At 42.4% G+C, this 11,916-nt stretch overlaps 1 pseudogene; it reads left to right on the forward strand.

The window, feature by feature from the left end:
• Positions 1-2,894: 2,894 nt before the first annotated feature.
• On the forward strand, positions 2,895-6,566 carry LOC105490775 (large ribosomal subunit protein uL18-like; annotated as a pseudogene).
• The last annotated feature ends 5,350 nt before the right edge of the window (positions 6,567-11,916 follow it).

An 11,916-nucleotide genomic window follows, 5' to 3' on the forward strand; every position in this document is an offset into this window, starting at 1 on the left:
ATGGGTACCCATTCTGCATTATTGCTTCCTCTCTGTAGGGAGTTGCCCTTATCCACGTAGTCTGAAATAACTCATCATTTTTGCCTAAGATGCCAGTGGACAGGGGAAGGAAGCCCTTTCTTTTTAATGGAGCAACTTAGAAGAAGCTCACCACTTCCAACTACTTCCCACTTGTCAGAACTTTGCTGCATGGCAACACCATGTTGCAAAGGAGGCTGGAAAATATAGCCTTTATTTGGAGAAACTGCTCAGCTGAAATTGAGAGAGAAGGGGCAACAGTCACTAGGGGAGAGCTAGCAATCTCTGACACATAAGACTTTACAAGACAGTGAGAAACTGCACCTCTGATTTATGCAACTGACAATCTAAACTAGGTTTAATTCTTGGCTTTGCTTCTTGCAAACTGGGCTTTCTTTTGGCGCATTTTCTTGTCTATGAAAAAGAGACCATAAATTGGGAGTAATGCTTATAAGGTGTCTGTTGGATCATCTGGTACTTAGTAGGTGGTCAACAATGAAGTGTCCCTTTTTTCTTCCCCTTTCTAGAAAATATGAAACTCTGGAGAGTCTATCAGGAAGACTGTGTTGTATAGCCACTGAGGGTTTAGAGCCCAGATTTACTCATGGGAATTTCATCTTCTGGCTGGACATACACACTGAGAGGCAGCAGCTGGATAGCTTAAGATAAATGATTTTGAAAGATTCTCTGAGCATACAGAGCTCATAGAGATTAAAGGTAAAAGCCACAAGGCAGCAGGATGTACAGTACAACCAACGCCTGGCAATCAAGTTAGACACATGTGTTATCTTCCATCCTATCTGGGTGGAATCAGAAACCGCTAGAGTTGATTAGCTGAGGCCCAATCAGGCATTAATGCCGGTAGACTAGAAAAGAGACACCCACCCAGAAGATTAAAAATAAACAAATGGAACCCTAAGACTTAAATCATGAAAGTGGAGTTAAAGGCTATTTGTCACTTTCCTGTCATTTTGTATCACAAAGAGATTTGCAGTCTCTGTGAGCAAGGGTATTTCTCCCTCCCGTGCACCCAGCACTCCCCCTGCCACCATCAGGGGTCCTGTGCCATTGCTGGAAGGTAAGGTACAGGTTTTCAGTGGCTAACTCCTTAGGCTCTGTTTTCAGGAGGGATTTGGGGAATCCTCGAGTCGTGGGCTTTGTACCTATTGTTGTTAGACAAATATCTAAACAGGGCTTTTCAGCTTTAGAAGATGCTTGTGTGTGCTTTCTTCTAGAAATCCCCCGTCTTCTGACTTGCCCAAGACACGCAATGCCAGGGTCACTCTCCCTTCCTCTTCCCCTCCCAGATAGGTTTATATAAAAGCATGTGTATGTGTAAGAGAGAGAGAGTGTCTGAGTGTGTGTGTATTGTGTATGTGTTTATGCTTCCTTTAGAGTTCAAATGCAGTGAACTACTGATGGGTTTCCTGGACAGAATTACTCAGTATTTGAGTTTTTTAATCTTAGTCCTTGACAGATATTGGGCCATCAGATGTTGCATATTTGTTGGTTTTTTTTTTTTTTTTTTTTTTTTTTTTTTTTTTTGAGATGGAGTCTCACTCTGTCACCCAGGCTGGAGTGCAGTGGCACGATCTCGGCAACCTCAGCCTCCTAGGTTCAAGTGATTCTCCTGCCTCAGCCTCCTGAGTAGCTGGGACTATAGGTGTGCACCACCACACCTAGCTAATTTTTATATTTTTAGTAGAGACAGGGTTTCACTATGTTGGCTAGGCTGGTCTCGAACTCCTGACCTCAGGCGGTGCACCCACCTTAGCCTCCCAAAGTGCTTGGATTACAGGCATGAACCACTGCACCAGCCTAGATGTTTCATATTTGAATATGGAATTGAGACTTGCCCCAGAAATCATGTTTATTCTACAGAAAGCTTAAAGTCATCTCTGATTTTTTAGAACAACCTTTAGATTGTAAACTTCTTGGTATGCTATTTCAAAGTCGAAAATGTACCGGAAAGAACAGTGTTTTGTTCAAATTCTAGGTCCTCTACTTCCTGGCTTTTTGAACTTGGAAAAAATTATGTGACTTCTCTGTGTTGCAGTTCCTTATTTGAACCTTACCACCAGAAAGTAAGTTCATTAAAGCAGATTCATTTTTCCCTTTGGATAACTGATGTTACATAAGTTAGAGCAGTACTTAGTCCATAGTAGGTATTCAATAAATAGCTGTCAAATGAATCAATTAAATGGGAATAATAATTCTGTCTCATGGGATGTCTATGAAGATTAAGTAAGACAATATATGCAAAGCGTCTGGCCCTGAGCCTGGCTGTTGGTACTTGTTTAATGGTGGCTGTCATTATTATTTGGGAGTCTCTACATTTGCATAGTGCTATGCCGATTAAAAATATACCTTAAATATAGTTTTATATCTCATTTTCCGGAAACTATGATTACTTATTATCATTGGGAAGAGATCAGCAGAATCTCCTCTCATTTTCTATCTGTAATCACTGTACGTGGAAACATTGCATTAGCATCCCACCAAAATTGCTCTTGTCAAGGTGATCAGTACTCCCATGTTGCTGAGCCAATGGCATATTCTCAGTGGGTCCTTATCTCACATGAACTATCTATACCATCAACACTGCTGCTCATCCCTCTGGAGACGCTTTCTTCACCTGGGGTCTGCATATTTTTGTCTCTTACATCCTTGGTTGCTTCCTCTTGTTCTCCTTTACTTGCTCCTGCTCTTCTTCTCAAACTCTTAAGTTGACTGCCCAGGTCCTAGTCCTTGGGTTTATATCTTGTCTTCTTCCTGTATTAGGGCCCCAGTAGGCAATACCTGGGTAATTTGAGGAGAGTATGATAATGGGACATTTTATAGATGTGAGTACAATTTAGACACACTAACAATAGATAATGCAGTATCTGGAGCTAGAAACAGTGAAGAGCCTGAAGGGGCTAGAAGAGGAGTGGCTACGGGAACTGAAAAAGGGTAATAGAAAGTGTGAGCTGGCTGGTGGGAGCTATAGCCTTTGATGCAGGGACAGAGTCAGCATAAGACAGTTCAGCCAGGAGGGTCTGGGTCTTTGATCTCTTGCTCATGCTCCTATTGGCTGAACCCCAATAGAAGCCAAAAATCTGACTGACAAAGTCCAAATGAGCCAGGATAAAGGAGGATAGGAGGATGGAACATGGCAATAGGGAGGCAAAGGGAGGATAGTCAGCACACCCCATAGTGATCTTACCCAGTTCCAAGGCTTTCAGCACCATCATATGCTAAAGATTGTGGACTCATCTCTCTGCCTATGGACATCTCAACTTGGATCCCTAATGGATATCTCCAAGTCAGCATATGTAGAGCCAATCTCTTACCTGGACCCTCTTCAAACCCTCTTCAACACCCACATCTTTCCTCATCTCAGCCCGTGTCAAATCCATTCTTTCAATTGCTCAGGCTAATGTCATCCTCAATCCATCTTTTTCCCTCACATCCCGTAGCATGAAATTTTGCTTCACTGTCTCCACTTTCAATGTACATCTAGGCTCTAAATAATTTCATGGTTTTCAAAAATTGTTATTCAGGTTTTTATTTATTTACATATTTTTAGAGACAGGGTCTCGCATTGTCACCCAGGCTGGAGTGCAGTGGTGCAATCACAGCTTATTACAGCCTTGAATTCCTGGGTTCAAGGAATCCTCCTACTTCGGCCTCCTGAATAGCTAGGACTATAGGCATGTGCCACCACTCCTGGCTAATTTTTAATTTTTTTTTTTGTAGAGATGGGGTCTCACTATGTAGGCTGGTCTTGAACTCCTGGCGTCCAGTGATCCTCCCACATCAACTCCCCAAAGTGCTGTGGTTGCAGGCATGAGCCACCGTGCCTGACTGTTATTTATGTTTTTAATGGTGCATTATTCAGTAAATTGACTTTGAACATGCCTACTTGTGCAGAACATTAGGCTAGGGGCAGATGAGGCAATGGTAAACAAGCCACACAAGGGTTCTCCCTTAGTGGAGCTTACAGTCCAGTGGGGAAGCATGTCATGATCACATGTCTAAGATACTTTCTAGCCACACTTCATATCAGTAGACATGACTTCAATTTTGAAGTTTTGGAATGTAATCCATTGAGTTGAGCGCTAGCCATATGCTGCCTGTGTGGCGATTTGGTGGATGAGTATATTACACAGGGCAGTTTAGAGAAAGGTCAGAATCATTATTGGCTTACAACTCTTTGCTCCTGTTTTTCTTTCAACTCTTTTCTGCCCTCAACACTTTCTAGACATACTATATCCCATGACTCATCTCTCCTGCCATTTTTTATTGCTATTCTGAATTCCCTCATTCTCCTGTTCTTATCACTCTTTCCACTAAAAACTTGTGGTGTTTCATTTTAGTTTTACCCTCACTGCTTAGTAGCCATCCTTCTATGTGTCCTCAGTGGGACTTTGTACGGCAGACACATCTGACAGCAATAACTCAAGCATACCCTAAGAATAATCCTATGGTCTAAGAAGAATGTGTGTTCAGAGTTTGGAGCTAAGGAACCCAGGAGTGGCCAGCCTGGAGATTCACTCCTTATCTCTGAAGGGAAGGACATCTGAATCCCTGGCCCATTCCTTGGAATGCAGGTCATACAGGGGATTGAGGCCCATTGTTTTGGGTTAAAGGGAGGGTGCTAGGTGTGGGTTGGTAGGTGGAGTTTGCTAAGTGAAAATACTATATAAACTGTATCTTTTTTACAAACAATAGTGGTTTTTCTGTCCACTCGCTGCTCCTGAACTGCCCTGTATGTAAGTCCTCAATACACCCAGGGTCTCCTTTGTTGGCCCTGGGTCTCTTCTTTGGCCTCTGGGACATCGTGCCATCCCTGCTGGAGTCAGTAGGGGTCTGGCACAACAGACCTCACCTTCTGACTATGATGGAATATCATGTAACAGCCTAATGCTTCTTCTGAGAGACACTAGAGAAGCTGGAGAAAGTAAAATATAAAATTAAAGGCATATGTGAATGATGGAGGCTGCCTATGTTTGAAGGGTAAGATCATAGGGGGCAGAAATGTTCTTTGAGATTAGACCAGGTTCTGCATGCTGCTTACCTTGGGGGCATTTACTGACCCTTGAGCAGGGGTGAAGTCAGCTGAGCTTTCCTCAACCTCAAGGGGTTTGGGAGACAGAAATTGGAGTTTGGGGCTGGTAAGGACTTACAGCCAGTACTTGAGGGGTGAAGATTTCAGAGAGAAAGGACGTGTGAAGGAGTAGCCTTGCTTAATATCAGTTTTCCCTCAACATATGTTACTTAAGCTGTTCATGGAGGAGAGCCACAAAGCCAAGTGCAAGGCAGCTGCAGTGGAGCAGGGTTTCTGGTAGACTCACGGTGCTAGAGAAGCAAAATATTAAAGTGTGGGATCTATCCAAGAGGAGAGGCCCTGGGAAGCATGCCAGGCATTAAGTCAGAACTTCTGCAGTGCTGTGCTTCAGAAGAAGGTGTGAACCAGGAATGGATCAAGGTATTCAAAGACTGCATTGAGCCTCGGCTTGCTCACAGCCTGATTTCATTTAGGTGATCTCCCTCTTTGCCAGCTTCCAGAGGACAGAGCGAATCCTCTTTTGAACCAGTAATGAACAAAGGTATTCAAAAGGGAGAGGGATATCACCCAGAACCTCTGTAACTTTTCAAAGATGATGTCCAGCATCCAACAAAAATTACCAGGGATACTAATAAACAAGACCAAGGGAAAAAATAAAATAGACAAACTAAAAACAAACTAAAAACACTCACAGTTTTCTCTAATGTTGGAGTTATCGACATAGACTTCAAATTAAGTGACTGATATTCAAAAAAGCATATGACAAGATGGAGAATGTCAAAAGTATATGACAAGATGGAGAATTTGAGTAAATTCCAGTTCTAGGAGTCAGTGCTGAGCTGTGGACACGGGTCTGTTCCGCAGGGTGGGGTTTGTTAAAGTTGTCAAGTATAAGGCCTACTTTAAGAGATACCAAGAGACATTTAGAAGATAGTGAGAAGGTAAAACTGATTATTATGCTTGGAAACACTTGGTGGTACAGGATAAAAATAAGTCTAACACACACAAATACAGAATGATTGTGTGATAAATAGACATACCGTTTGTCAGATGGCTTATGCCCATATAGATTGGGACATGATAGTCTGTGCAGCTTATGCACACGAACTGCCAAAATACGGTGTAAAGGTTGGCCTGACAAATGATGCTGCAGCATGTTGTACTGGCCTGCTGGTGGCATACAGGCTTCTCAGTAGGTTTGGCATGGACAAGATCTATGAAGGCCAAGTGGAGGTGACCAGAGATAAATACAATGTGGGAAGCATTGATGGTCAGCCGGGTGCCTTTACCTGCTATTTGGGTGCAGGTCTTGCCAGAACCACCACTGGCAATAAAGTTTTGGGGGCTCTGAAAGCCCTGTGGATGGAAGCTTGTGTATTCCTCACAGTGCCTAACGATTCCTGGTTATGGTTCTGAAAGCAAGGAATTTAATGCCGAAGAGCATCAGAAGCACATTACAGGTCAGAATGTTGCAGATTCTGCAACGTGCATTACCTAATGGAAGATGCTTACAAGGCAAGAACCTTTACTGTAGTTTCCATGGGAGGGAATGGATGAGGCAAGGTAAGCAAGCTTAGGATCGACTAGTTAGAATAATTTCAGCAGGCCCTGGGATGTAGGGGCTGTCCTGAATTGTCTGGTACTTGGTCCTGAGATGATTAGGCAAGGGAATATTGGCCTTGAGTGTAACAGCCTGATAGAGGAAGTGGGAGAGGAGTGGGCTCTGGATTGGTTGGTTTGTGTATGAAAGGGCACTTATAGTACCATCTCTGGGAATTGACTAGCCCTAGGAAGCCAGTTTCTCCAAGGTGGGTAAGGCCCCATTAGCCTAAAAAGACATGCTTGATATAAGCAATAGTTGAGACTCATACATCCATGCATTTCTGCTTCTATCACTTGAGCAGCATACTTAGTAGGGTTTAGTTGTGTTTGGACCAAAACCTGTTAATGACAGTTACATTTAACAATAAAATTATGATTTAGGGAAATATTATATGAATTAGTGACCAAAAGTTGTTATTTCTTTGAAAACTAAATAGGAAAGTCTTGATAAAAAAACCACTTTTAAATATATGTGGGTTAGGCACAACTGGAAAAAAAAAAACAAAATAAAAAAAATCCTGAAGATTCCACAGTAGTGTGGAACACTCTTATTAATTCTACTTACAGATATCTCTCGAGTTTTCCTTTTTGGACAATGCAACAACTAGCAGTTTCTGTTTTTTTTTTTTTTTTCTTGCTTCCAATCTTTGTAGGTTTTCTTTCTTTTTCTTACTATGCTGGCAGGATCTCCAATACAATGTTGGCTAGAAGTGCTGGTCACAGGTTTCCTTGCCCTGTTTCTTATTTCAGAGAGAATACTTTCAGCGATTGCCATTAGAAATAGCATTTGCTGTAGGATTTTAATAGATATTTTAAAAAGTCAGATTAAGGAATTTCCTTTCTATTTCTAGTTTGCTAAGAGTTTTTAATCATTTATAGGTGTTCCCACTTATTTTATACCTGCCACTTTGAGGGATGCTCTTCTAGTACCACTGAGAAATTGTCTACTTTCTAGTGCCTCATAGTCAAATTCACAATTCCTCATTTGTTTTCAACGAGGGAGACTTGCTTCCTGGCTCATCTTTTGTGTACCATAAAGTATGTCAATATCCAGAAGCAAATCAAATTTATTTATTTATTTCTGAGACAGAGTTTTGCTCTTGTTGCTCAAGCTGGAGTGCAATGGCATGATCTTGGCTCACTGCATCCTCCACCTCCCAGGGTCAAGTGATTCTCCTGCCTCAGCCTCCCAAGTGGCTGGGACTATAGGCGTGCACCACCATGTGCGGCTAATTATTTGTATTTTTAGTAGAAATTGGGTTTCACCATGTTAGCCAGGTCTTGAACTCCTGACCTCAGGTGATCCACCTGCCTCGGCCTCCTAAAGTGCTGGGATTACAGGTGTGAGCCACCATGCCTGTCCCACAAATCACATTTTTAAACATTGGCATTGTGTCACCCCACACTGTGTGACCCTTAATGTCAACACCATCTGAGATGGTTTGGCTGTGTCCCCACCCAAATCTCAACTTGCATTGTATCTCACATAAGTCCCACGTGTTGTGGGTGGGACCCAGAGGGAGGTAATTGAATAATGGGAGCCAGTCTTTCCCATGCTATTCTCACGATAGTGAATAAGTTTATGAGATTTAATGGGTTTATCAGGGGTTTCTGCTTTTGCTTCTTCTCTCATTCTCTCTTGCTGCTGCCATGTAAGAAGTACCTTTCACCCTCCACCATGATTGTGAGACCTTGCCCAGCCATGTGGAACTGTAAGTCCAATTAAACCTCTTTTTGTTCCCAGTTTCAGGTATGTCTATAAAGACAGCAGTGTGAAAATGAACTAGTACACTGTCTTACATATGAATTGCCAGAAGTGAGGCATTTCATGCTGTATAAAATGCATAAAAATTCAAAATATACATTGCATATTTGGAGTCAACTGACTTACGGAGCTTTATGGCGAGTGAGACTCCATGTCCTTAGGATCTTTTTCTCTTTTATTGCATGTGAGAATTTTACTTGCATCACCAATTTCAATAGCCCTGAGATCTCAGCACAACAGTGAAATAACAATGACAGTGGCAACAGCCCAAAGAGAGAGATTTTTTTTTTTTCCGAAAGTCAATAAAAATTAACTTTAATCTATGTATTTTCTATAATCTATATTTTCCTAAAAGGGAAAAACCCGTCTCTCCCCATGGCTGGGGGAACCATAAGAGCTCAGTGACTCAAGGAAAGGTTTCAGACTTCTCTCAATCAGCCTTTTTATTTTCTTGTCATTCTATCCCCCACACCGTTCCCTAGTCCTCATCCTGACATCTGTTTTTTAAATCACTGTCATTGAAAACAAGTGTGGTGCTGTCTGAAATCCACAAAAAACAACCTCCAGGGAAGAAAATATAAATCATAGGTGTGTAAATCATCAGCCCTGAGAGTTGGCATACTGTTGACTTGCCTAAGAGTCTGCATTTTCATTTAGTGGGGAAAATCAGCTTTGATGCACATGATTGGTGGTGGTGGTGGGGAACATATGAAACACAATGACTCAGAACTGGCACAAGTCTGTGTGTGGGGAGAGGGAGATTGGTGGATTCATTCTGGCATCTAATCAGCCCCTGAGAACTGTGAGGAAATTGAAAGGGGCCAGCTTATCAGCATATTGACATGCAATGAAAGTCCCTTACATACTTCCCAATCCCTACGCAGAAGCAGCGGAGAAGGAAAACCACTGTCACTGGAAACAATTATTTGGCAGACCATTCTCTTTAACGAGCAGATTCATTCATTTTCTGGGAAACATACTAGCATTTTGTCTCCATCACACTAAAAGAACTGGCTGGTGCAATCAATTCCACAGAACACCCATCAATTCAGTTAAACAACCAGTGGGGTGGAAAACCCCCAGAAATCAATAGTAGTTGTTTCACTGAATTGATGGGTGACTGCGAGTCGTTCAGATCCATTGGTTGACTTGTGTGTTCAGTTGCTGCCTTGTCTGTGGTGTTGTGTGGGACCTTCAGGCCAGAGACAGCCCCTGCTGGAAGGCCTACAAAGTGCAAGGTGACAGATAGAGAGGTGCAGGCTCCCTATGGCTAGTGGGTGTCACTTCTGCTGGGAAGATCCTTGCTGCAAGGTGCAGCTGTCATTGCTACTGGCAGCTCACCTCTAGTGAGTGTGATGGTGAATAGTTTTAACAAGCCACCACTGGCTGAGTGCCTTTGATGAGAGAGAGGTGCTTTTAAAATATTATTACTTATGTTTTAACAAACCAGCGAAGTAGAAATTATCTCTCCCTGCTCTTTTCTTGCTTGAGGATCAAAAAGAATCAGGGAGAGGCGGAGCCAGGAACCTACCTCTGTTCATTACCAAAGCCAGCGTTCTTTTCAGGATGTCACCCACCCCTCATTCATGCAGAGCATAGTGGCTGAGAACTGTAGGTTCTGACAAAGATGGTTCAAATCCTGGCATCTCTACTTATTGTGGGAAGTTTGGCAATTTACTTAACTGTTTTCAGTTTCAATTTTCCCATCTGCAAAATGGGAATAATATCTAGTCATTGAAGGAATGAATACAAGAATTCACACAAAGTCCACTGTATAAGGCCTGGGAATAATGTGGCAAGGCCTGGTTTTTTTTTTGTTTGTTTGTTTTTTAAAAATGTTATTCTTGGTACTGTCACTAAGGGCGGTGACTTGAGCTTGTCCTAAACTCACTTTAAGGCTGCATGCCTTCCCCTTTTTTGCTCTTGCCACTTACAAATCCTCTGAGAGATTTTAAATCTTTTGTGAGAGCCAGAACGCAGGTGTCAATATTTAATTGTCAAGTTATGAATTTTAATGAATATTTATTACTTCACAATACATGAGGCTTCTATTGACCCTGCTTTATTTATCTAACATTAAAAAAACAGTTGGTTGCCTCTTCAGGCTGGCATGCTCTACTCCTGTACAAGTGTGTGTAGGGTTGCAGTAAGGAACAAAGAGGGTTTCAACAAAGGCTCGCTGGCCACAAATAGCTCACTCACCTGCATGGCAGAAGAAGGCAAGAAGTGCCCACAAAAACGCTAGCAGTACAACCATATCTACAAAGTTCACAAACAGGCAAAATGAACCTAAGGCAATAGAAGTCAGCCCATTGGCCAGCTCTTTGGTGTGGGAATTTTATTTTATTTTATTTTAATCTTATCTTATCTTTTGAGATGGAGTCTTGCTTTGTCTCCCAGGCTGGAGTGCCATGGTGCAATCCCGGATCACTGCAACCTCCGCCTCCCAGGTTCAGGTGATTCTTCTGCCTCAGCTGCCAGAGTAACTGGGATTACAGGCACACACCACTGCACTCAGCTAATTTTTGTATTTTTAGTAGGGATGGGGTTTCACCATGTTGACCAGGCTGGTCTCAAACTCCTGACCTCAAGTGATGCGCCCGCCTCGGCCTCCCAAAGTGCTGGGATTACAGGCAAGAGCCTCCATGGTTGGCTGGTGTGGGAATTGATGGGGAAAAGGCAGAGGGAGCCTCTGGGGTGCTGGACGTGTTCTAGGCCTGGATCTGGACATCTGCACACAAAACATTGGAGCCGTGCATTTACAATTTGTGCCCTTTATGTGTGCTCTACTTCAATTAAGGAGAACTGAAATTTTAAATAACCATAGAAAAAGCACCACTAGTGCTATTGCTCAGCAGGATGTGAAGATACGTAATATAAGAAGCTATACTCAGCGACCTATGGCACCGGGTAACAATTGCATGGATTATTCCCTTGCAACAGAGTGGACTGGCCTGAATGAGAGCTGGCCTAAGCAGACAATTAAAGTGTGGAAAATGGGGACACACCCCATCACCAGGTGCCCATGAGAGCTGAACAATATTCAGATTCCTTATCCTTCCTTAACAATAGTAACTACCCTGATCAAGTACCTATTCAGTTCTAAGTGCTTTGTAGTTATAGATTTTTTCTACTAGTTCTTTACAATAATCTTATATGGTGGGTGTCTTTTGTTCCATTTTATCACTGAATCAATAGTTTAAAGAGAACTTCTAACAAGTAAGGGGTGAAGCAAGACTTTAACCTTGGTCTGTCTGGCCTTTTGATCATAGGCTCTGAAGACAGATTGCCTGGGTTTGAGTTCTAGCTCTGCATTTCCTTTCTGTGTAAACGTGGGTAAGTTCCTTGACCTCTCTGTGCCTTAATTTTCTTACCTTCAGGAAAGGGGATAGTGGCAGCTATGTATCACAGAGTTATTTGAGTTAATCTGTGTAAAACACTTAGAACATGGTATGCACTTGGTACATAGTAAGAGCTATAC

The sequence above is a fragment of the Macaca nemestrina genome, chromosome 16 (genome assembly GCF_043159975.1).
Source record: "Macaca nemestrina isolate mMacNem1 chromosome 16, mMacNem.hap1, whole genome shotgun sequence".
Lineage (NCBI taxonomy): Eukaryota > Metazoa > Chordata > Mammalia > Primates > Cercopithecidae > Macaca > Macaca nemestrina.